Source organism: Ammospiza nelsoni, chromosome Z (assembly GCF_027579445.1).
Source record: "Ammospiza nelsoni isolate bAmmNel1 chromosome Z, bAmmNel1.pri, whole genome shotgun sequence".
In the NCBI taxonomy this organism is placed as follows: Eukaryota; Metazoa; Chordata; class Aves; order Passeriformes; family Passerellidae; genus Ammospiza; species Ammospiza nelsoni.
In genome coordinates this window covers 16,654,344-16,681,696 of record NC_080669.1, presented here as the reverse complement: position 1 = coordinate 16,681,696, position 27,353 = coordinate 16,654,344, and the positions used below count along the sequence as shown (strand labels likewise).

At 41.3% G+C, this 27,353-nt stretch overlaps 1 protein-coding gene across 2 annotated transcripts in view; it reads right to left on the bottom strand.

Annotated features, from left to right (window-relative positions):
- Positions 1–27,353, bottom strand: part of PALM2AKAP2 (PALM2 and AKAP2 fusion) — a 267,144-nt gene that overhangs the window by 213,038 nt on the left and 26,753 nt on the right. Inside the window, exons 1-2 of one of the 2 annotated variants that reach the window (XM_059493141.1) lie at positions 7,058–7,138; positions 6,768–6,848 (exon numbers count right to left, since the gene is read on the bottom strand). The exons of the other annotated variant lie outside the window; for it this stretch is intronic. The gene's annotated coding sequence lies outside the window, so the exon portion shown is untranslated. Of the gene's footprint in view, positions 1–6,767; positions 6,849–7,057; positions 7,139–27,353 lie in introns of those variants that run through there. 2 annotated transcript variants of the gene reach the window in all.

Here is a 27,353-nt window from a genome sequence, read left to right as displayed (position 1 = left end):
CTGAAGTTGCAGAGAGCTGTAAGCTTCCTTGAGCTGGCTAAAACAAAATCTGCAGGAGTTGCCATGAGGTGCTCAAAGGACTTTGTTACTGCTTGAAACCTGACTGCTAATTTTGATGCATTTCGAGGAAGTCCTGCCTGTATGGTATGTTTATTTACATGATCATCCCAGGAGAACTCTGCCCCAGTTCAAAGCACAACTCACACATAATATTTTTCCTAAATAAAAGCACAACTCATAGAGGGATCATACCAGAATAATTACAGCTGTGTTTCAATGGCATGCAAGCAGATAAGGAACATGAGTTAAAGGACTAAAGCTTTATTTTATCTAAAAACTAGAATTGTTTATTCAGGCCAGCTACACAAATTGTTTACCACATCTCTCTGTGGTAAACAATTTGTGTAGCTGGCCTGAATAAACAATTCTATTTTGTAAAATGATCTTTTCTTATTACTGAAAGATTTTAACTGGGGATAGTTACTTAGTTTTATGATCCAGAAGAGAGCCTCTTGATTCTCAGTTTAAATCCTGGTGGGAAACAAACTTCTCATGATCAGGTGGGTATCAGCCCACAGGTGCTAATCATAGAATAGGACAAAGAGGGGTCTGTGTTCCCTGTGCTCTCAAAGCGGAAATTTCTCTCTGAATTAGTTCTTAACTTCTCCATGTCCCAAAAGTGCTGATGAGGCTCTTTACAGACAGTTAAAAATGAATTTGTGCCCATATGCTCTGTTCCTCATGGGGGACTTCAACTACCCCAACACCTTTTGGAGGGACAATAGCAATGCATAACTAATCCAGGAGATTCCTGGAATGCTATGATGATAACTTCTTTCTACAAGTCATAGAGGAGCCAAGGAGAGGAGGTGCTGTGCTGGATCTTGTGCTCACCAGCAAGGAGCGGCTGGTGGGAAATGTGAAGCTCAAGGGCAGCCTTGACTGCAAGGACCACGAAATGGAGTTTGAGATCCTTAGGAAAGCAAGGAAGGTGCACAGAAAGCTCACTACCCTGGCCTTCAGGAGAGCAGCCTTTGGCCTCCTCAGGGATCTGCTTGGTTGAGTACCATAGAATAAAACCCTGCAGAGAAGAGGTGCCCAGAAAAGCTGGTTGGTATTAAAGGATCACCTTCTCCATTCTCAGGAATGGTTATCCCCATGAAGAGAAAGCCTGCTAAATATATCAGTAGGTCTGTGTGGATGAACAGGCATCTCCTCGACAGAATCAGACATGAAAAAAAAGCCTATGGAGGGTGAGAGCAAGGACAAGTGGTGAAAGCAATTCCTCCAGGTGAGGAATAAAAAGGGATTTTTCAAGAAGCCAGGGACGAGATCAGGAAAGCTAAAGTCCTGATGGACTTTAATAGGGCCAGAGACATCAAAGGCAACACAAAAGGCTTCTAGAGATGTGTTGGTGATAAACAGAAACCTAGGGAAATTTTTCAGTCTCTCCAGAAAGAAAAAAGATACCTGGTTACCTGGAACATAGAGAAGGCCGAGGTGCTTAACGACTTTTTTGCCTCAGCCTTCACCAGCAAATGTGCCAAACAGACTGCCTGAGATGCAGAAGGCAAAGGCAGAGACTGGGAGAATGTAAAACCACTCACTGTAGTAGAACAGCTAAGGAACCCGAAGGTGCACAAGTCCATGGGATCTGATGAGAGGGCTGGTTGAAGAGGCGGCTAAGTTATTCACTTTACTTGAGAAATTATGGAAAATTTGCAGTTGTCAGTGATTGGAAAAGTGGACACATATCCTTGGTTTTTAAACAGGAAAAAAGGAAGACTGTGCAATAACAGGCCAATCACTCCCATCAGCACCTGGCAAGATCATGGAGCAGGATCCTTCTGGAAACTATGCTAAGCCACACGAAAAACAAGATGATTGGTGACAGCTAACATGGCCTCATTAAGGGCAAATCATGCTTGACAGATTTGGTAGCCTTCTATGATGAAGCCATAAATCATTGCTGGATAAGGGAACAGCAACAGATGTCATCTTCCTGGGCTTGTGCAAGGCATTTAACGCTGTTCTACATGACATCCTTACCTCTAAACTAGGTTTTGGGAAATATTGCACTGACCATGTAGGGGATGGAGACTGTATGACACCATCAAACATTTTTTGTGTGCTTGGCTGAGTTGCCATTTGGTTAAAGGATTAATTTACTTGAAAATCATAAAGGGATTTGTTATAAAGAAATAACAAAATTCCTTCATTTGCAAAAGTTATTTCTTTTTTCCCATGATGTTGTACATATATCAAGAGAGAGACAGACATATCTATTTATATTTTCTGACAGCAAGAATAGATTTAATTTGGGACAGTGATATAACTGGAACCATAAAATTGAAATTTATTTACAGATAAGATAGTTTCAGCTAAAACTATACCCTAACAAAATCTCTATAAGATCTCTATAAGAATGTGAAAAGGCTTTTCTTTTCTTGAGAGTAAAGATATAATTATGTTTTAGATTGTGCTCATGAACTACAGTCTTTAAGAAGCAGATCTTAAAAGAAATAAGTCCCTAATATTTACACTATTCCAGAACTAATATAACTGTGGAAAATGGATTTATTGCAGTTGTAATACTTAAAGTAACAGAATAGAAGTAATTTTTCATTTAATTAGGAGGTTTTGTTTACTTTGTTTATTTTATTACCATTGGCCACCAAACAGAGCACCAGACAGTAAACAATAATAGAAATTCTATTGATCTAATAAAAGAGGCAGTCAGATTTTGGAAGAAACACTCCTATTCTGGAGTTTATTCAAAACAGTAAATATCCCTGTTAAAACAGGTCTGTCCAACTGCTGCCTAGCTGAACAAGTTCTTAAAAGGAGTTATTGCTTGGAGGTTGTATTCCCCAGTTCTACTAATCAATCAAAATAAATTTCAGTCTTTCTCCAGAAACCAAATAATTTTGATGGATACAGCACAAAATATGTTTGATGTAAGGTGAATTTTGACCACTTCTCTGATTTTAAATGATAGAAGCTGGTCACACCTCCAGTTCCCATGGAGGTGTGATGCCCCTTTCGTAGGCATATGGCCAACAAACTGCTGAGGCATGAAGTTTAAACTTTATCTATTGTTAAACAACAACAACTACAACAACAAAATTACAACTCTATCTGCCGACCTTGTGTTATATAGGAGAAAAAATATTAATTTCATATTAAGGACTGGAGTAGATGTGAGATTAGGGGAGGGGAGCTCTTGTAAATTGACCCTTATTAGAGCAAAAGAGCATGTTCAATCTCAAAAATGGGGCTTCAAAGCATCTTTATACCTGTTCCAATAACTAGGGCCTTTCCAATGAAGGCACCTGATGGTAATGTAGAGAAGTACACCTCCTGCCTTCAACAGAGAGCCCCAATGGCCCCAAGGTGCTACACAGTCAGTCTGTGCTCACCAATGTCTTCCCTTTGCAGTGATTCACAGAAGAGAGGACATGGTTTCACTGTCAGCAAAAAGGGAATCCAGTTTTTAGAGCCTATACAACCCTAGACTCTCTGCTACTCCAGAGTTTCACATTTGAAAGGTTTTACTTGATTAACTCTGAATCTCACATAGACCACTAATAGCTGAGCAACACTTTTGTTCTGATGTCCCCAGCACTGGCCTCATACTCAGGAGCCTTTGTAACATGTGTTGCCAAAGCCTTGCTCACGTTCAGGGGTGACTTTTACCTGGTCTAGTGTGTGCGGGGTTGCTCTGCCTAAAGCAGTGGGACAGCACCTGCTGCTGCCTTATTTTCAGCCAGATAAGTAACAAGGGAAAAACAAATGAAGTGGTAGTAAAGTCATTTCGTCAGGGGTCTAATTGGCATCAGCAACTTGAAAGCTGCAGGTAATCAGTGTAAACATTTGGAATAAATTATTTCTATTAGATATTTTTCCAATGTGAATAAAATTTTCTGAAATTAACAGAAACCCTGTGGCTTTCAGAACCTTTATTAGGTAATCAAACATGCTATTTTACACAGTGCATTTTAAAAAGAAAATTACTCTGACATTGCACAAAAAACGAAGCAAACCCATTGAATACTGGCATGAATGTCTTTGTGTGAATTCAAGCTGTTATGCTTGTGGGATCAACCCAGATACTGCAGACAGAGGATTAACCCAGATTTCATTTTCAAAGGTTTCTTCACAGCAGATTTTAATGAACACTGATATGAAATCCTTACACTCTATATGGACATCAACAGCCTCACAGCATTTTGAATAAATACAGGGGTTTCCTAGGAAAGCCTGGTCTTTTAACCTGGATGTATGCCTTGCACAGAATTAGATGAAATTCACATAATTTGGGAAATGAATTGTGTTCTACTTAGCACTGTGAGGGAAAATAGATACACTTATTTTGGTCTGGTGTGTCAGACTGGGGAGCCATATCAGACTGAAGGACTATATTTCATATCAGACTTGGAGCCCCTGCCTTGGAGGGGCTGAGGACAAGGAGGGTGAAGTGAGGGAGAGCACTAGGGAGGTGGCAGGGGGATACACAGTTTTGCAAATGAGCAAATCAAATTGGCAGGTGAAATAAAATGTTGGTCAGCACTTCACTAAGCAAACAGAACACTGAATGATGTATGAAACAAAAATGCAGTTTTCTTCATCTGTCTCCAAAGAGAAACAGAAACACTACCAGCCAGTGCCTCTATCTCCATTTTTAAACATGTTTATTATTTTAGGAAGGTTCTAGCAGCGATGAGGATGAAATCTGCAATCCCAGTTAGACTTCTGCTATCACCTCATTCAGATCTCCCATCAGACAGTTGCTTGGTGGTACAGGCAGCTCGTAGAGCAGCAGTCACCATGACCACTCCTGTAAAAGCACCGCAGTTTTCCTCTGGTGACAAGTGATGACACTGAATAGAGAGGTAGTGTAGATTTTATCATACCCTGATGCTCACTCTTGCACACAGCATTACAGACCTTAAGTCTGGCTGTGATTTTAGCTGAAAAAGCTGCCATTTTAAATGTCTCTGCCATTAAATTTCTGTGTCCTGATCTCTCATTAGCGTCCTCTATGATTACTGCTCTTGCTCCAGCCTGTGGGTTAAAAAATAAAGGGACACAGCTATTTTTCATGTATGCCTCTGAAAAAATCCATGCAGCAAAAATGAACCTCCTCTGGTGGCCATCAACATAGCAGGGCTGCAGTCAATGCCAGTCTACATCAGCTGAGGGGCTGATCCCACTGCACCACCTTAAGGGATTTTACTTCTCCTAGGGACGATGATAAAACATAGAAACAGCTATATCAAAGTAAAACAGATGAAGCAGAAAATTGACAGAACTGTCTATCCAAAAGGCTCCATTTAAAGAATTTCACAAAGAATCATAATGCAGTTAGCTTGGAAACAGTTAACATGCTATAAGGAGTCATCAGCTTGGTAGCAAAAAGGAAAAAAACAAGCATCATGAAGGTACTGGAAGAGTACTGCACTGCTATGCTGCAGCATCCTATAGTTATCTGAAAAAATTCTCCCTTGCCTGTACTCAACGGAAGCCTGAGAAAAATGGCAATTCCTGTTGCCCCACAGAAATGCAATCACATCTTTGACTGGAAACACCAATGTTTGACATCCACAGACTGGTGGTAAACTTGATTGGGGCATTTATGTAGGCTGATATCAATTACTTGGACTTAACTGCATTGTGTTTACCAGAAAAAGAGGAATAAATTGCAGAACATGACTGCAGGGTCTTGGAGAGGCAGGAGAATTATCCTGCCTGTAGCATAACTTGCAGTGTGGTCTACAAGTGCATGTGTGCGCACAGATATTCTGCACACCATCTCCTGATGCAGGTGCACTGTTCAAACATGTACACATACACACACACACACACACATACACACACTTATTCCACAAACAATTCTAAAAACACAGCTCAGCTCACTTGCTGTGAGGATAAACTGTCCAGTTCTAGTAATCTTTCTCAGATATTTTAATCACTGAAATTCCTCAGGCTCCCCTACTGAATTAATATAGCAAGATCTGACCCACAAATTCTCACTGGTTACAAAAAGATCACATGTATGTTTTTGTTCTTATCTTTGCTATGCACAAATATGCTCCTGACAGGAGGGATAAGCAATAGAAACAGAAAGGATGGCTTTCAAATGATGCTATCTGCAGCTGTCATGGAGACCAACAGAGACTGGGATTGCTCGGCACCCTGTTAAATATCAAGGCGCCTCTCCATGTAGATACACACATATGCATCAACACCTTCCCTGCATGTACATACATGCCCATTTTATTATGCTATGCACACCTAATAACATCATGCTACAATGAAATCTTTCCACACATACACAGATGCACGCTAGCTAACACTCCTTCTGCAATGCACACACACAAAACCTAACAGGCACCAGAGAAATCCAACACAGCTCTGCAGGCAGAAAGTGCTGGCTGAAGCCATGCAGTGCACACCCAAGCCACAGCGATTGGTGTCTCATCATTATGTATAATAAATAACAGCATTTAATAATGTCAGCACTGTTGTGCTGCCTGCACTCACACCCTCCCGACTCCATGCTCCTAAACCGTTTAAACAACATGGTCCTGTGCATGAAACACATGGAATGAAAAGCAGGCAGGACATGATCACTGCAAGAGATAGGCTCCGGCAGTGAAAGCTGCTTCATGTCAGAGGGGGCTTTTCCCAGCTTTCAGACGTGTGATCTGCATGTCTAATAATGAACAGATTTAGTCAATCCATCATTTCTGGCATCAGTCCCTTACCTTGAAATGCTGCAGCTGAAGTATCTGGTCCTCAAGCTGTTGTCTCTTGCCTTCTATTTCTGTCTGCCTTTTTCTTTTCTCCTTGGAAAAATAATTTTGAGAGAAAGAGAGAGAGAGAGGGAGAGAGAGGGGAAGAGAGAGAGAGAGAGAGAGAGAGAGAGAGAGAGAGAGAGAGAGAGAGAGAGGGAGAGATATCTCGTCAGAGAAATGGAGGCTTTAAGGGCAGCAGATTCGTAACAGGATGTAAGCAGTCAAACACATCTGTACAGATGTCACCAGTCCCATTTCACCTGCTCCTCTGCCTGCTGGTATGCAAACAGCAGCGTCCTGGGAAGATGCCAGCCCCAGACTGGCTGGTTACTTGCCAGTAGGAGAAATTCTCCTCGCTTGCTCCCAGCAGCCGGAGCAGCAACAGTGCACAGTCCCAGAGGAGGGGAGAAAACAGGCATAACAGCTAAGAGAGAAGTTAAAGGGACAAAGATGTGATTTTCCATTTGACATGCTGGGGCCAAAACCATGGATACTGGGGTGCACTCTTGTGACAGCAAGATGTCACAAAAGCAGGGGTGGTATCATGGAGGAAGAGAGCAGTCTGCAGAGCTCATTTTTCCCCAGCAGGGTTGGTGGTAAGGCTTTCCCTAGACTTAATGGGGGAAGATGTTTCAGCAAGATTGCTGGGATTTACATCCAAAGTAAATGGGATTGGTAACGTCCAGCTGTCTGTGTTTAACATTCAAGTCACCAGCACATGCCAGCAGCTGGCCCTTACCAGCTCCCTAAGCTGGAGTGACCGAGTGGTGCCAAGGACAGCAGAGTCTTGTGCACAGCTGAGCTGTGACAGCCCCGCTCATTGCCACTCGCCTGTGCCCAGGCTGCCCCTTCAGCAGGCAGCAGACTCTCTCAGGTGTTTCAAGAGGAGAATGACCTGCTTTTTCCCCCTGCAACACCTTCCTCTTAAGCAGGTAAACTCTTTGCTTTTGTCAGCCTTCTGCACCTTCTTGGGAGCATTTCTCCTCATCCATCCATCCATCCATCCATCCATCCATCCATCCATCCATCCATCCATCCATCCATCCATCCATCCATCCATCCATCCATCCCCATCCTGGACAAGGTTCCCTCTCCTCAAGACCTTTTCTCATTTTAGATTTTGCAGCCAAGACAGAAATACTGAGTAATAAATGAAGACAGTCAGCCTCTGTTTTTACTGGAACAACGGTTTTTATTTCTTATCTGCAAACCTATTTTTTTTTGTTATCTAAATATTTCAGTAACTGTAAGGTTGGGTTTGAAAACATTTGGGGATTCCTTAAATCCACAAAATATTTTTTTTTACTTATTTCTAAGTGTCCCACTGATGCTCTGGGAATTCTCTGCTTTGCAGGGATTACAAGCCTTCATGCCTCATCCTTAAGAGTATATGATAAGATTCTGCCTGTGTAGAATTAATCATCCTTATGTTGGATGTCAAACAAGGCATTTTGGGAGGAAAACATTACTTTTATGAGGAAGATCAGGAAACTTAAAAAAATTATTAGTTAATGTCAAGTTCACTAAAAACAAAGCAAAACATAGAGGTAGAAAACTGCCTGGACCACTTCTGCCAAAGAGCTAGATGCCAGAATGGTGATGGAAAGGCTGGAGTAATGAACCCATAAGAAGCAGAATAGCTAAATGTTGCATACACTAAGCTGTTCTGTAATGTTTTGCACACTCTTACATGCTGATTATTCGTGTATATCTACATTTACACACACAGTCCGCATTGTCTGCAATATGTAAGACTACTGCTGAACAAATATATCCTCATAGAATAGAATCCTAGAATCATGGAACGGTCTGTGTGAGAAGAGACCTGAAAGACCATCTTGTTCCAACCAACCTGCCAAGGGCAGAGTCACCTTTCACCAAAACCTGTTGCTCAGGGCCCCATCCAGCCTCACCCTGGACTCTCCCAGGGCACCCAAAACTTTCAGGCAACCTGTTCTAGTACCTCATCACCCTCACAGTAAAGAATTTCTTCCTAACTTCTAATCTAAAGCTACTTTCTTTCAGTTTGAAGCCATTTCCCCTTGTCCTGTCTCTACATGCTCTTGTCAAAAGTCCTCTCCATGTTTCTTGTAGGGTCCCTTCAAGTATGGGTAGGCTGAAATCAGTTCATGCCTTCTCTTTTTCAAACTGAGAAACACCAATTCTCTTAGCCTTTTCCTAGGAGAGCTGCTCCATCCCTCTAATCATCCTGTTGGCCCTCCTCTTGCTCTAACAGATCTGCTGAAGTTGTTATAGAGTAGGAAAATCAGAATTTCCAGTAACTAAAATGTCACAAACCTTGACATCTCACTGGTCACACACACAGAAGACAGTTTTCATTTATGCACATATAGGCATACAGAATTTTTGTGCACCTTTAAAAATCCTTCTGATAAAGAACTGTGATCTGTGGATCATCACTCCTATCCTCCAGTCTGCAATAGCCCTTTCCAAGCTTGAAGTGAATAGGGTATTAGATGGTTATGGGCTTAAAACCCCAATATTATTCAGGGACATTTCTTGCCTTTTTTTTTCATTCTGTGATACTAACAGCATACATGGAGTCTGAAAACCAGAATTTGTTTTGTGTTTTGTCCTCAAACAGCTGGTCAGACATGGACCAGAATAAAGCTGTTCTAAAAGCTGTTGCAGTAATGGCCTAATATTCTTAGAATAAGGATAATTCTGCCCTTTTATTCAAACTGGCCAGGTGAAAAAATACTGGATTTCATATATGTAGGCATTAACACCCCACATTTGGCACTCCATAGGCCAGCATAAGAGACACACATCTTCAATCTAGATTGATAAGTGCGTCTATATATATATATATATATATATACACACATATGTTTATACATAAGTTTGTATGCACACACACACACACACACATATACACATATATATATATATATATACACAAATGTATATGTGTATGTATTCTACCATCCACAAAAAACTTGCCACTAAAATATGTAATAGAAACCACCACTATAGATCCTTTGGCTGTATAATGGATGTGACAAGAAAGCCTTATAAAAGATAGATGAAAACTCCTTTTCTTTTTGAGAAAGGGAAAGCACTTAGAGTATTTTCCCTGTAGGCAGCAACACAGCAGGCACTAAAATACTTGAACTACTTACTAACTAGTGGATTTCTGTGGAGTTAAATTGGAATATTGCTCACATTTCCATTTCACTGGCATTCAGACAGCCTGAGTGTGTATGCCTTTATCCTCTGATTTTGTACAAGTTATGGCTGAGAAATATGAAAACAAAAGTACTCTTTCCCCCCACCCCGAAAGACTGTGCAAATCAATCAGCTATCAGGGCATTCTGCCTTCAGGCCACTATATCACATTGCATTTAGGTTTATCCCAGTCACTGAAGGTTGGGACTATATGTGTACCTGGTTTATGTACGCAGGTTTTAGAACAGTAGAAGACTGGACTGGATGACAAAAATCCTACAAAACTCATCATGTCAAGGTTTTAGACATGATGTCATCCTCCACTTAAACAGTCCTCTAATTCAGTACTTTACTGAAAATGTGGGATTTGAAGCACATGCTTAACTTGAGCATTTGTTAAAGCACTTTTCTATGAGTAACGCAATACATCTTCCTCATTACTTTGTCCATCTTCTCACAGAAAACTTTTTTTCTAGGTATTCCTGCTAAATTACAAATTTCTAAGGGTCTTGGCACCAAGAAAATAAAAGGCTTGCTTTAAACAAAAATGTTTACTGCAGAAACTGGATTGAAGAGAGGTGGAAAGACTGGAACTAGTATTATTGTGACTGTGGCATGTTCAAAGGAAAACTCTTGTGTCTTTCTGAGGTGTGCTGCTTTTTTAAGAATACAGATAATTGTGACAGATAGTTACCCTTCCAAAATGGTAGAGGAGTTCCATTTGGGAGGTAGTCTAAGGGCACTCTGAATATTTGAGATATTAATGAGCAAAACAGGATTTAACCTTTGCATCTCTCACTTCACCAAATTACAGGGAAAACGAGAAAGCTAAAATACTTTTTTTTCCCCCCACTCAGATCTACAGGATGGTAAAAGAACAGAGGTCAAACAGGAAGTTGACTCATGTTGTGAAAAAATGAGATTTGTATTCAGGCATTCATACATGGATGTGCAACCTGTATTATTTATTTATTTTAGTTTACAATAAATTTATATCCAAGAAAGTAGATTTGGAAAGGATTAAATTCTTAGCACTAAAGTTGGTCAGGGGCATCTTCCTACTGCTAAAAACCAAATATATGAGATAGTCAGTAAGAATCCTTGCACTTGGAAGAGCAAGAGGCATTGGGAGGATCAAATAGAGATCATTAAAATAATGGAAACAGCCAGCAGACATCTCTGCTCACTGTGTTTTCCACAGAAAGGAAAAAAGGGCCATCAAGTGAAACAGGATGGGGCAGGTTTGAAGCCAATGCAATGGTCTGCTGTGGAAATCCATGCCTCAGTATGCTGTGGGTTCTAGAATGTGATGGATGTCCCAGGAGAGCCTGGGGACAGTCAAAGAGAAGGAATATTGTGAAGACAGTTTACTACAGAAACTCAAATACACCTGGTTCAGGAAACCCCTGAACCACATATGATTTTAAGGTCTTCTGCTAAGTTTTTGTAGGTTTTTGTCTTTCTTTCATTGTTAATCTTAACAACTACTGACTTTTTTGTCTGAATAGTGCATTACATTGATCAAAACAACCTAGAGTTTAGTATCACATTTGTCAAACTCTTTCAGTCAAAACAACTACGACAAGCACAAACTAGTGCCACGAATTACAAAAACCTCAGACCCAAAGCAAGTATAGGATCTTGAAGAAAACAAGTTATACCAAAACTAATCTCTGTAATACTGCAGTCAGAGAATCCTTCATTTTTCCATTACAAAATAATTTTTGTTCTTGTTTATAAATCTGACTGCAGAGTGCGGGAAGTGATACAGAGATTACTCAGCCCACCAAGCCATAACTGTCTGGGGAGAAACATGCACCTCTACCAATCCTTGGGGCAGTAAAGAGCTGGTAAAGCCCTTTGATCTACTTGCACTGGCAGAATCATCTGATTTCTTTGCTTTAAAGCCAGCTCAGCCCTGTGGAAATAGCACACCATGAAGCAGCACGGAAGCTAAGCACTATTTGATTGGCCTCACTGTGAAAATACAGGCCTAAAATTGATGTCAGGCGAAGGCTCGTGGTACAAGTATCCAAAAGAACATGCTGTGATAAAAGAAAACATCCCCAACTCAACAGAAAATCCAACAGAGGTCATGTGAGCCTTGAGGAGAAGGGTGGCACATCACTGCATCAGTAGTTTCAGTGGTTGAGGTTGTTTTCTTTAATCCCATTAAAATAATCCTGCATGCCAGGCAAGTGTCCAGCTTGACACAGAGCTTGTGACAATACAAATGTTGTGACAATGTTTGTCTGTTGTGACAATGTAAAATAAATGCACTTAAAAATGGCACAACTGGAGGAGAACTATAGTCTTCTTAAAAGCAAGGAAAACAGTTACAAAAAACTGTTATCAAAGAATTACATTATTTCTTCAGCAAGTGACTCTTTTCTTTGCTCTGCCCGATTGGTAGATATTATTCCTCCTGTATTTAAAACTCAGATATTTTTAGGGCAGAAAGTGGGGAAGAAAAAAAAATCCAAGTAAAAGAGCTCCTGACCTCTCATTTTTCTATTGCCATTTCAGAGACACAAAGAATTTTGGCAGAACACTCTGGGTTCTGTACAAAATTTCAACCTGCAGTTGTCATAATCCCAAAACTCCACTCGTCAGGGAAACTGAAACTTTCACAGGGTGGTGGTGGTCACCATTTTCACTGTGGTGACTACATGTCTCTCATAAATGAAATCAAATCTGTATATTTGTTTCCTCTTTTGCTGTTTGGAGAAACGGTTCACAGGAAAGAAAACATTGAGAGAGACAGGCTACTTTACTCTCTTCTTTTTCTCTTCTGTTTCCCCCCCTTCCCCCCTTCCTCATTCATGCCAGGTCACCTCTTTATTTTCCTCTTGTGCCTGAAAGCAGGAAACTCTCCTGAGACCAACCATCCCTAGCAGTTGCAATGATGCAGCCCAGTATTGGCAGCACTTTGCAGACTCCAGTTGTGAATGTTACCTGCTGGTGTGAACAGCAGGCAGTACAAATCACAGCACCAGAACAGGCAGAACTGAAGCAGAGACACTCTTATATCGGAATAAACACACCTCCAAGATGGTGGCAAGATGAATCATCTCCTTTTGGATCATCAATGCTCACCTTCAATACTTGCTGCCAATTGTCTTGCATGACTATTCTTGGTGAAAATCCTGTTACAGGTAGCCATGCAGACTCTGTAATTGCAAGCTGGGGCTTGTCTGGTTTGTCCTGTTTTGAGCACTGGGAAAAATATATGTTGTTTCCAATTATTGGAAATTACTCTTGCTGCAGCTCCTCTCCTGCCATGCTCCAGACAGAATCAAGCCTTTGCTTGTCTTGAGAGCCATTTTTTCTCTGCAATTACATGATCAACAAGACATAAATGTAAGCTACTGGCTTTATTCCCTTAGGCATTTTCCTGTAAGACCCTCTCTGCCCTGGTTCCCTGAAATCCCATGGCCACCTCCCAAGCTTTGTTTTGCTTGAAACATGAGCGAGGGCCAACTTCCCTGCACTTGTATACTGGAATACAGCTTCTGAACTTAACAGAACTGCACTCTCTGCTTCTGTGTAGCATCTAAAAGACTGACACCCTGTTCACTCACACTTCTCCTGTGCAGAAGGCTTATTTCTGAAAACACAGAGTCATTATTTCAAGATTCCTAGGTGTCCAAGACTTTGGTATCCCACCTTACTGGACCACCTTGATATCTAATTGAAGCAAGTTGTATGTTGGAAAGTTCTACATGGGATGCAGGGATAGCAGGATACAGCCTGCTGCTGCAATGATTTTCATTATCTTCAACAAACCCACATACTTTGTGATAAAGCTGTGTCCATTTCCATTACTCCAAGCAAGAAGCAGATGGGTTATCAAGGAATGAACAACAGGAGTTCCCAACTGCACAGATGCAGCAGACAAATGCCTCAGGGGAGCAAATGAAATCCACATAAAAGGTAAGGGCTGGGTTTAGCTCCCTTCCTCATGCCTGCTCTTTCCACAGTTGTACATACAGCAGGAAGAAAAGCTGAGACTGGAGACAAGGTGAACAACTCATGATCAGCTATGCCCTCTACCTCCTCTCTTGTGAAACTGGTATAAAATGGAGATTATTGTCACAAGGGTTGACTCTCATTACCCAGACATCTTGCCACCGCACGCACCAAATGACTTGGCACATTTGTATTGTATATTAATTCACCAAGTCAGAACCAGGTAACAGAGTAACTAGAAGAGCCTGGAAGTTATGGAAATGCTTTGTTCTTCATATATTGATCGGGCCCCTGCTAAAGGTAAGGCAGAATACCTTGCAATAAGGTAACTTTCACTGAAACTTTGCATCTCTTTTCCCTACTAGGGAGGGTCAGAGAAGTTACTTGCTTATGAACAAGGTAAGGGTGGTTTGAGAGACCAGGGGTGGTAAAGTGACATGGGTACCAGCAACCAACCTAAATGTTCTCCCAGTAAAGGAACAAATATTTCTGGTCTGAAGGCCCCTTTATTGATGATTTTTGTCACCTGCATGCAGAATAACAGTTCTTGTAAAATTTATTTGGTCTATTTCATCCAAGAGTTAAGGCTGATTTTGCACTATATCAAAGGATGGGGTTCTCCTGTGCTGACCTGCTAAAGCAGATAGAATAGCTCTGCTTCCACATGTGTATTGCCCCTAACACAGTGTTCAAGCATGAGACATGAAATAATCCACTGGTCTGTTTGGGAGATCAGAGGAGGAGTTTGTAACCCCGTAACACTAACTGCAGCTCAGGGCTTTTGAATGATGAACATTTCCTGACTGCCACAAACCCGCTACCCACTGCCAATGTCATAGCTGAGACTATCCAAGTCAATACTGTCCAGGAGGAGAAGGGATCATCTTTGGTGAGGACAGCAATTCCCACAAATCTCTAAAGGGCTGCAGCAAAAATTTCAGCTGCTCTGTGTGCTTGTAATTATAGCTCTCTGGTCACTGAAGGAAACCACCATGATGCACACAGACAATGACTGCTTAATTAAAATCACCATGCATCTCAAACAACAAATAAAAGGATGGCACTTTTCCCAGAACAACAGCCCTTACCAAAAACTGATGAACACGGGAAGGAATTTCCTTTTCAAAAATTCCCTCATTAGCAATTTTGAAAGGGGACATAATAGAAAAATGTCTCATTGAGATGGTGAAGTAAAATTATTTGAGGACAAAACATGGTTTCTCTGGTATCCCATAGGGAAATCCCCACTTTGATGGACCAGTAATACCCATTTTTATGCAACTCAGATATTATATGCAAATCTTCCTTTCACTGAATGCTACTGGGTCAGTGGAAACAGCTTCAGGTCTAATGCATGGGCATTTTTGACTGGGCCACGACTATAATGAGTTCTTGAAGTATGAAAAGTTTTAGTGAACTTCCCTGCTTTCCTCCCATTACTGAAGTGAATATGGACTGACACCCAAGATGCTGCTTCCCTTCAGCTGCTGACAGGAAAAAAGTCTCTTTCCTGTGCATTTACAATTTGATCATGAGCATCAGGCTCTTTAGTGGCTGCTGGGAGGTGACCAGGAGGATCCTTTCTGTGAGATGCGACAATGAAGCAAACAGTTACCACATAAATGTCAGATTCCCACCTTCTATTAATTCCATCAGCATGTCTTCCAGAACTTTGAAATTTTTACACTAACCCTGAAAATAGGTAAGAGCTAGAGGTTACCTGAGTACAGAAGCAACCTTCTCTGGAAAGAGTCATTCTCCAGAATTATTTCTGGAAAGGGCTCAAAAAACTGTATAGAGCCTGTTAGTATAAATGATGAAATGATTTATCCAGTATTCTGGATGATCCTTAATAGCAGTTATAAACGACAGGCAACTACACCTCATTACCTAGTGCCGACTACAGCTAACCTCCAAGATAATACATATAGCTTTCTAGCACTGACCTTCTCCCACTGCAGCCTGAGCTAGATGAAAAATTCTGTCTTCATCTAGCAAATTGCCTTTCCTCCTAAAAATAAGGTGAATTTTCTAGATTATGTCACGCAGAATAAAATCTGAAACTTCTATTTTCTCTAGACAAACAGCAAAATTCTCAAATAAGCTACTTTTTAATAAAGTATTTTTTCTCTGTATTTTTCTTAAAAATATATTTTGGGTAAGGAATGTTAAGCAGACTTTACATTCTCATTCACAAAAGTAAACAATAGGGAGTTTCTTTAGTCTGAGTAGACTATTTGCAGAAAATCAGTTCATTAACTTTCCCTACTCTCATGTTGCTACTAACTGGCTTTGGTTTAAATCCGTGCCATTCAATGTCTTTCACTGTCTGCTGCTGAAAAGAAGAAAGCCAGGACTTGGTCTGTGGGCATAATTTAATCACATTTCCACAGCTTCAAATAAAAGTCTCTTGTTTACCCTCATGCCCCATACACTCCTTAAATACCTCTTTATACTGCCAGTGAGACTGTTGTAAAGCCTCACTGTAAAGGTGGAAACACCTCTGATTGCAGCTGAATATACAGAGAAATTCCTATACAAGGTTTATCTAGAAATGAAAAATAAATCACAAGGATTTTAAGGCATCCAAGCTGAAGCTATGATTGCTTATGCTGGTTTCCCCCTAAGCAAATGTCTTGTGAGGATCTCCATGCATTATTTTTCACTTGGTAAGAACTTAGAAATACCAAGACTGGGATTTAAGTGGAATTTGTTTTCCCTCTTTATACATTTTAATTGCAGATATGACAGGCATGTTCACCTCAAGAAATATAAAACTTCCCCAAGACATAGCACATGAAGTGGGGAGAGGAAATTGGATTTTCTGCAGTGGAAAGGGAACAAACTGGTCTATCTGGTTAGCACAGAGCAATGGCCAGGATCCACAGGGCTACCAGTGCTAATTCTGGTACTTGAATCATATCCAGCTTTTTGCTTGTTATTTTCAAAGCACTGGTAGAAAAGACCCAAAAGAAGGAATTAATACATAGAGCTGGGCTTTGTGTTTTGGTCCTTACATTCTGACTGGATTAGCAAATTGTTTCAGAGTCTCAGTGCCTCACATCAGAATATTCTTACTGAGGCTTCCTCCCTTTGCCGTGCATGTGGCAGCTTGCCCGCTGGCCCTGAGGCTTTCGGCACTGACCGATGTGGCATCCCAGCCGATCTCCTCGTGTCACAGGGCCATGCTTGGCAGATGTACTGCGCGGGGATCCTCTGCTGCTGAAAAGCACTTCTCATTTGTAAGATAAAATTATTAGCTCAAACCCCTATCTTTAAGCTTTTGTCCAATCTATGTTGTTAGCTAAGGATACTTATATTGTCTAATGCTCAGAGATCTGCTATCATATGTGGCAGTTGTTGGTGTCACAACTACTTTCAGTCCTAACTTCTGTATTCAGGAAGAGTACAATTCTACATTCATGCCTGTATTTACAGAGAAAGGAAAGAGGGAGAGAACGTCCCTTACGAGCACAGTGTGATACAATTCAAAGTCTGAGACTTGCCACCTTCTATCTGCCAGTAGCCTTCCAAACTGGTGATGCTAATGAGACAACACACCAGTTCACAAACCACCATTCTGGCTAAGTTTTCCTTTCTTCCTGAAGCAGCTGTAGAGAGTTGGGTTCCTCTTGCTTTTAGACTGCTCTGGAGATCTTATACATTTGCACCTTGTGAAGACCCACACAGGTCTGAGAGGGCATGAATGCCCCTCTTCACTTAGGGGGTAACTCCATGGCTGTCACAGAGAATGGTGGAGCTGTTGGACATGCCATTTCTGTCTCCTCTCCAGTCAGTCAGGGTAGTCACAATACTTCAACAGAGAACACAGAGACACCATTGACCATAAATGACAAACCTGATCATGACTGAGAGAGTAGATACATACATGTGCTTGGTAGAAAAGCATGCTGTAATCCAGGCACGCTAAAAATCCTACCCAGCCTTGACCTTGGCATCTTGCCTTTGTAGCACATAAAAGAACTGGCTTCATTTCCAGCTTGCTTCTGGAAAGCTTATTTAATCTGACAGGTGTAAGATCACATGCCTCAACACTGAACCTTAGCAATATGTGGGTTGAATTACTGCTATGTCATTCCTTTAGGTCAGGCATCCCAACGCTCTCTGTGTGAATGGGAACAGCTGGGACATTACTTATTGCCTAACAAATTCATCTGCTAGCCTTCTCCCTTCTCATGCCACTGTGGCATGAGAAGCTCCTGCCTCTCATGCCACAGTGTAAGGTTACACTGGGAGAATTCAACAGAATATTTGCTCCGTGCTTGTGCTAAACTATATCAACAACCATTCTCTATACTCTCTCCATAATAAATCTGGAAGTAAAAAGGTTTCTGAGGTGAGGCTGCCTTTGCCCTAGCAGAACTAACTCTGCCAGCTTATGAACAGAGACACGTAACTTCCAGATGTGTTACTGGCAAAGGTGGTCAGAGAGTCTGTATTGCATTGACAGAGTGATAATAGTGTATCTTTTTTTACCTAGAAGTAAAGGAAAAAGGAGAGAGGTAAAGGGCCAACAGCTCCCCACCTAGCTTATGAAGGAATTTTCCAGAGTAAGGAAATTCCTCCTATTTTTATTTATTTCAAACCAAGGTAAAATTAGATTTTTAAGCCTTTCTTCACTTTTTAAAGAAAACTACAGGCCTTCCATTTAACTACCTATATCTTCCACACAAATCTGTTTTCACCTTAATGGTTGTGCTGCTCCCTGAAAAACTGGACACCTGCAGAGCCCAAATGGGACACAATTACAGGCTTGGGTATGGTGCCGCACACAGCTGAGTCACTTGTCTTTGCAGGGACCTGCAGAAGAGCGTGTAAAGCCAACACCCAAGGTCCAATAAGAAAAGACGTACTCAAGACTTTTCTAGGGTTGGCAAGAGAGTCTAGGAGGAGTGCTGGGAATTTATTTCCTGGTACAGAAGACGGGTTGAAAAGTCCCTCTTCTCTGTGCATTAGCACTTATGTGATATGTAATCACTTACCCCTCACTTTAAAGAAATTCAAGAGAAGTTTTTCATAGCCTGAATGTTAGTGGACCTGTCATCCTGCAGAGACAGTAGCTACCGAGTTCTATACAAAATCCATTTCCCATAGCTCAAGTCAGCACCACATTTGGCTGCAAGTCCCCAACAGGCAGGGACCAAATAGTTCAAATGAAGAAAGGACTTGGAAGCCTCAGTAAAGTCTGGTCGGAAAGACATTTTAGTTTTTGCTCACAGCTTGGAAGACCAGGATTTGGCTCCAGAAACCATATAAAATATTAAAATATTCACTTTTTGTAAGATTATTTACAAAAGAGAAGCATCTCCATCCTTGACCATTCTTGATGATCACTGCTGTTTGTTTGTTGGTCTCTCTTAGTCTCTCACTCCATGGCAGAGAACACAACCCACTGTATCTTGACTGAGCTTCCAACTGGTCCACCACCATAGACAGGAAACTTTATTTAGAATGAAAGCTCTTTGTGGAAAATACAGTGTCTGTAATCACACAAAATCTAATAGCAAGAGGTACTAATTCCCACCTAGGATTGTTATGTTGATTGTTGATTATGTTGATTGTTATCTCACAGACAGACATACACACTGTGCACAGGAATTCTGTGCAAACTATATAGATTCCCAAATTCTGAATCCGGACATATTGAAAACTTGCATTTTGTGAATTTTTGTCTCAGATTCTCGGACAGGTATCTTGCACAGATGTAGTGTCATGTTCCTCCAGGAAGGAACAAATGGAACTTACCTCAACTTTGCCCCCTGTCACATTTCACTATGTGAGTACAAGCACAGTGGAAGCTCAAGGAAGAGCACACAGTGTTTGTCATTAAGCAATAACTGTACTAACTGTATTCCACCATGCCAGAGACAAACACACAAATTCAGTATGCTTTCTAACTGTCAGGCATAAAGTTTCTTGGCAGGGACGAATGATTTTCCACAAAGAGCTACTCAGGATTTATAACTTATTCAAATGATTTAAGTTTTTTTTTTCTTTTTTTCTTTTTTTTTTTTTTTCTGTTGAAGGACATGAGTTTGTCACACTACCAAACTCTCAGTATAAATGCAAAAGAAAACTTTGAGAGTACTGTCACCAGGACTTTCAAATGGCTTCACCCATTACCTCTAATATGAACAAATGAAGTCACTATGTGCACATCCCCAGCTCATACTCTTCCAGTGCATCAGAATAACCTTTACAGCCCACATCACTGATCTGGCAAGCATCTGTCTCTTGCACCACTGAAATCATCTGTAATCTACTTTTGACAAGGGTCAGCTTGCCTGCAAAATCACTGCTCTGCACAGCCCCTAGAAACAACAGATTTTCCCCATCAGAGCAACTAAAATGTTAAAGATGACAAGCTGCAAGATTGGATACATAACACAAAGAAAAGAGGGCACAATACTAAGGTCTTACAGCAAGCTGAGTTTTGCTTGGCATAGCATGCACGGTGCCACTACAATCAGATCACAGCAAGCCAGCTAGTAGTGACAGTATTGAAGCTCCTGTCCCTGAAATGCTGGGTTTTTCCTAGGTATCCCTCCAGTCAAGCAAGGATGAATTGACAGAAGTGCTCCAGCCTGTAGACAGATCACAGTGAATTCACAGGCAAGCAGGTTGCTCAGCAAAAGTGAAAGATGTAGCCTGAAGGGGTGGTGCTACTGATCAGTACAAGCCACTCTGCCTCTGCTCTCCACAGTCCCCTGAAAATCAAATTAATAACTGCCTATTGCCAAGCGGGGTGGGAAGATGAAGACCTCTGTCCCCTTTTTGCATAGCAGATAGCCTGCAAGAGCTTCCAAGATGGACACCTGAAGGTCAGGATGCCATCCAGAGGGACCTTGATAAGCTCAAAAAGTGGGCCCATGGGAATCTCATGAGGTTTAACACGACCACATTGAAAGTGCTGCCTGTGGGTCAGGACACTCCGAATATCAGCACAGGCTAGGGTATGAACAGATGGAGAGCAGCCCTGTAAGCAGGACTGGGTGTGCTGTGGGTGAGAGGCTGGGCATGAGCCAGCCATGGGCACTCCCAGCCCAGAGAGCCAAACGTGCCCTGGGCCGCATCCAGAGCAGCGTGGGCAGCAGGGCAGGGAGGGGATTCTGCTCCACCTGGAACCCTGCATCCAGCTTTGGGGTCCCAGCACAGGAAGGACATGGACCTGATAGACTGTCCAGAGGAGGCCACCAAGATGTTGAGATGGATGGAGCACCTCTCCTGTAGGAAAAGGCTGAGGGAATTGGGATTGCTGAGTCTGGAAAAGAGGAGGCTGCAGGGTGACCTAATTCCAGCCCACCAGTACCTGATGGGATCCTACAAGAAATACAGACAGGGGCTTTTGACAAGAGCGTGTAGAAATAGGACAAGGGGGAATGGCTTCAAACCAAAAGACAGTAGCTTTAGACTAGATGGTAGAAAGAAATTCTTTACTGTGAGAAGTTGTCTTGAAGTACTGCATGTCCCATCCCTGGGAGTGTTCAAGGTCAGGCTGGATAGGGCTCTGAGCAACCTATTCTAGTGAAAAGTGTTCCTGGCATGGTGGTTGGGATGAGATGGTCTGTAAGGTCCCTTCCAACCCAAGCCATTCCACCACTCTGTGATTATAAGACTCCCATGAGCATGAGTGAGGGATAGGATGTGCTGGTAACAATCAGTAACATTACAAGCTCTTTCATTACTCTAATGTCTGAAGTAGCAAACTGCTGGGTTCCACTAGAGGATAAAGTGTTTTGTCTGCAAATGGCTACATTTTCTGTGCCTGGGTTTGATGGGAAGGACACTCAACCTATTGCCACCCTCCAAACAATCCAAACTCAAACTGTCTTCTCTGTAGCTTGTACCACCTGAAGGAAGAGTCTGAAGAGAAAAATAGCTTTGAGTCTACTTTCGACAGATGTCATAGAAAGCGTCATAGTATCAAGAAGCTCCTTCTAGAGGTATCTCTACACAAAATCTGGTTTGTGGTTCTATGACTTATATAAGCCTGCTCACCCCTGTGGTGAGCAAAAGCACTCAAAACCATCATTGAAGAAGCACTTTTGTGAAAAGAAGGGAAAAACCGCCAAATACTAGAATTAATGGTACACGTCATAGAAAGAAGATTTTCAACCAAAGGCTAGGAAACCAGCATTTTTTCACCAGGTGCCTCCAGGCCCCAGATTTGCTCTGTTCTGTACTGTGGTAAGCATGACAAAAAGCAAGCCTTTTCCTTGTATATTTCTTTCTGCCAAAGGCTCCCTTACCCCTCCCTACGGAGGAAGGGTCTCTTCCTCCATAGACATGGCTGTCATGGTCCTTACTTATAAAGGAAAGGTATTTATTCATCATAACTCTGCAAAGCATGTAGTAAATCAGTAGGTTGCCTCTAACAGCTATGAAGAAGAGTAATAGGCAGCTGGAACACAATATAATCTTGTTTGCCACCCACAGAATATATAGTTTTCTCCCCATAATCTACTCCTTTTCTTCAGGAACTTCTACTTCAATGGCAGATTGCCAAGGGAGAATCAAGAGGAATTATTTTTTATAAATCATACCTATTCTCCAGTGTTTCAGACATGAATTACAGGAAATTTTTCTGGCATAACAGCTGGTAGCAACAGCTGGATCCCATGTCCCTTCCCTGGAGCAGGAGTGTACCCCATAGCACAACTGGTCATTTAGTTCTCGATAATATCTTGCCAGGCTGTCATCACATGGAAGGCAAAGCAGTAAGAGATTGAGGATTCTCTACTTTTTTGTACAAGTTATTCTTGTATTGGGAAGTTGCAAACAGTGAGAAGATCCGCTGAGGACTATGCTGAAATCTTTTCATCATAGAGCAGCTTGGCCAAAGGAAAATATCCTGAGGTATCAACACCACAGAGAATTTGAGTATGAAGGGGAAGCACTGTCTACAGGTTGTCTCCTAAAATTTTATTTAAAAGAAATTCTGATTCCTGGAGTCATGATTTCTCTTCTGGTCTGCCTTGGGAGCTGCACAATGCTATGCTGTTCCTTGCATTGCAAGGTTTTATGTTAACAAATATAATACAGCCAGAAAAAACCCAAGCATAATTTCTTCTTAGTCCTTCCCCACATTATTATTTTTTAGAAACCAATATAATTAAATAGGTTGGAATAACTGGTGATCCATAGAATCTGCTTCCTACTGGTGATTTATCACTTCTACTATTTTTGAGCACTCTTCTGAGAACTGGAGATATGTTTTGATAAAGATACCATCTCCTAGGCATGGATACAAATAGTGAGTCAGTCTATTCATATTAATGTCACAAGAATGACCACATCCAAGCCAGTATGAGGCAAAGGTCTCTGCAATGCATGTTTTCTGTTTGTTACCAACAATTTATTCTGTTTGCGTGAGATAATTAAGGGACCAGGCTAGACTCTCAGGCCATGCATATCACACTTTAATCCTGTTGCCAGGGTTTATGCCTCAAATATGTGCTTTACTGGAAGATGCCTGTTTGTTTTCCTGTAACTAGCTTGGTCAGAGCTGGTTATTCTATAGATCACACAGCTCACATTCCTCCTGGAAGTCATTTTGAGAGCAGCAATTTTCAGCAGCAATCTCAAATAAAAATTTCCTTAGGCAAAAAAATCCTCGTCCTGCTCTTCTCACCTTAGTGGATGTCTATTTTATGACTTTTTGTGTTTGAGGACCTTAAAGTTTCGCAAATGGTAAAATGGTGGACATTAAAGCAATTTCAAGAACAAAAGAGTCAGTATAGACAAAAAAGACTGTCAAATGCTCTTGGATTGCATACATCTGCTTTATGACTCACATCTCCAAATAATATTTTTCCTCAGCTTATACTTCCCCCTAGTCTTCAGGCAATCCCTTTCCCTAATAAAGCTTACTAATTGAAGAAAAATTACCATGGACAAGGACACATGGCCCTTGAAGAGAAGCATGTAAGAACAGCACATGAAGAACTGATCAAGACATGGCAGATTTCACAGCACCTGTCAATTTTCCCAATGGCCCACGCTATAATTCCTTTATTTAAACTATAATTCCTTTTCCATATTTATCTCAGTAACACAACTCAGGGCAATGGTTCCTGTGCAGCCTGAAGTTTACCACTTCCTTCGCATTCCTTCTCCTTTTACCTGAATAAGGTCTTGCCCATATTTTTTCTTGTTTGCTTGTTTTGTCCACAGCAGTATGAACAGGTCTAATAAACTTTGCCTCATTTCCTGCTGTCATATGGGTGTTTATGTGTTCATGAACCAATATGCAGATGTCACAAAAGTCCTGCTAAATTGCAGAACTACTGTCCACCTATACCCCACCGTAATATCAGCTCTTTTTTTCCTTTTTCATATAAGCAGTATTAATCCCTGATAATCTGCTTTAAATGCTGAGAATGACTAACAGTCTGCAATAGAAAATAGCAGTGCTGACTTCTGAATACCCACCTTTTCTCAGGGACCTCTGAACGGAACTAAACACAACCAAAGACTGCACCCCATTTATGCAAATGGGCCTGTACTCAGAGTACATAAAATAATAATAAAATATGGAGCTCTAAAACTCAAGGCTTTTACTTTTTCTATCATCTATTTTCATCATGGCCCTACTTGGCTGAAAATGCAACGCCTTAGTGTTCCTTGAGGACACTGAATGGTATTAAGGCATTCTTTGTGGGACACTGGATGGCACTAGTTTCCAAAATACCACTGCCAGCCGACCATTTGTTTCGCCAAAAACAAGACATTGACTTAAAAAATCTAAAGAGGCAAAACAGCAGTCCCTTGGCACCCAGAAACACTACATCTATGTCTGCCAAAATTGCACAGGTCACAGGAAAAGTGGCGTAAACCACTGCAAAATATGTCACTTCATTGTTGTACAGCAGAAATTTGAGCGGCACAAAATCTTTGTGATCATACTGCTATACTTGAAAAGTTATTAAGAAATTGATTCATTCTGCTTAGATGTTGGGTACATGCAACTCCCTGTGGACTGAATTAGGGGAGGAGGGAATAAATGAAAGTAGCATGTCACTTTCTGTCTTTTCATCCATGCATTAGAAATGGTCTACCTACTTCTGCTATATTAGTGCTCGGACAAAATCCTGTGGAGTTGTTTTATAAGCTAGGATGACATTGGTCATCCTTTTGGTGAATTTGGTGAAATTATGCTGGACTAAACGTAAGACAAGCATGCTATCCATGGTCTCAATGGTGTTGATGGATGTGCTCACAGCAAACTTTCTCACTTGGATTTGAAGAGTGAAGTGCTATACTTTCATTTAAGTATTTTGTCTTAGGAAAGGTGCTTGTTGTCTGATTCAGCCTTGTCCTCAATTTAGAGATAAAATGAGAAATGGGGATTTTAAAATTTGTTTTTTACCATGCAATGCTCAAGACATACTGGAGACACTACTACTGGAACATCTCTTTTCAAGGACCAACAAATAGAAACAATTTTATACGTGGTGTCTGCAAAGCAGCCATGGCTGAGTGGCAAACTTGCTTCAGTATGTCAACAGATCAGGGCCTCTGCAAAGTACTTAAAGCTCTGTGAAAAATCCATTATTTCCACTGAAATGGCAGCCAGGGCAGCAACATGCCATCCTTTTATACTCACTCAACAGGAGTCATTCTTCATTTTCCTTCACATCACAAATAGGGAAAGTTGTCTTAGATTTAATACTATCAGAATAGATGCTAAGCCCAAAAAATGCTACATTTCAAACAGATAACCTGTCTTTCAGCAACCACTTTGCCTATAAAGAGACAAACGTAGGGGCAGAAGGAGAAGGCAGGAATGGTGAAAGAGAAGATGGTAAATAGCAGCTACAACAGACAAAAGGGCTCTGTTGCAGAGTGCAAATGAAGCACAGATGGTTTACAGCTGCACTGTATTCCCCTAGAAGGTAGGGCACTGGAGAAATGCTGTAATGCCTTCGTTATTGTCAGGATGGTACAACAGACTGGATGGACTGAATGGCCCTTTTCTCTGATGCCCATAAAAATGATCATAAAAAATCCATTAGTTCCCTGCATCCTCGTGCGTCCTGAGACAGGTTGTCATGTGTAATACGGTAGGCAGACTGCTGCTCTGCTTTCAAGGGATTCACAGGCAAAAGTCTTGGAGTAACACCCCAAAATCTGATTTTGAGGACAGACCGGAATCATTTCAGGCAGGAAATTGAAAGCAAAGATGAGAGTATTATGCTGGCTGCAAGGCAAGCTGGAACTATTGACAAGCTTTAACCTTTTAGCATCAGTGGGCTCGAGCCTACTCTGCCTGTCATTTTCTTAAGCTCATGGTTTCAAACCTGGCTCTATACAGATTTTTGTCTCTTCCTTCCCTTCTCACCTAATGAATTATTGCATGAGCCTCCTGAAGACTGCACACAATTACATCATTACAACTCTCTCTCACTTTTCTTGGCCCACACATTCATGTCAATACCTCTATATCTCATTTCCTCCTTCCTGTGATTATAATTGAAATCTACTGAGATAAGATGGAATGATTATGAGTTCAAAGGCTTTTGACAAAAAGTACCCTGCTGTTTATGCCTCACTTGAGGAAGCTCTTGCATACTTGTGTCAGTCCCTTGTCTCCCTGAGATAGGTGTCTGGCTGCTGCATGAAATGGGGTCATGGTCTATAAAATACAGTGGTACCAAAGCTGAAAGCGAGCTCCTTGTGTTTGCATTTGTTGTCTGAGACGACAAATGAAAAATAGTAACAGTTAACAGCAACTATGCCTCAGACACAAAAGTCATTGTTTGTGCAGTGGAGGAAGCAGAGCAATCTGAAGTCTGGAAGCTCCTCCTTTGAGCTATTAAGACCTTAGCTCTATTCCTGATGTGATACAGTAGTCTCCTTCTAACTAGGATCGTGTATGATAAATTCTACCAACTATAAAAAGCTTCTAGAAGTGACTATGAAATGAAGAATATAATTTTTTCCCACCAGGAGTATATCATGAGCCACTCTGAGTGTAGATGTCAACAGCTTCTTTGTTGAATTTCTCCCAGAAGACTCAAAGCTGGGAAAAATCAAAAGCACCAGCTTTCTCCTTCTGAAGTTGTGCAAGAGCCTTTGAGGTTTTGCTATTAGCAGCCTCCTTCTGCAAACTGTTTATTCCAAGGAACATTCATTCCCCAAATTAAGGTCAGCTAAGGGTTTCCTTAAGGCAGCTGAGCCATTGTCATCTCTGCTGGAAGGGCCCAGACAGAGATGCAGCTTTGGGATTACTGTCACAGGCATGTGCTGTAGATGTGGCACAAACCCAAAACCTAACTTAAAATGCTGTACTGCCAAAGGAAGCTCATGTTTTACTCCAAAGATAAACAACTGCTTTCTGTTGCTTTCCAAAAGCAGGATATTCATCTCTACATCCCA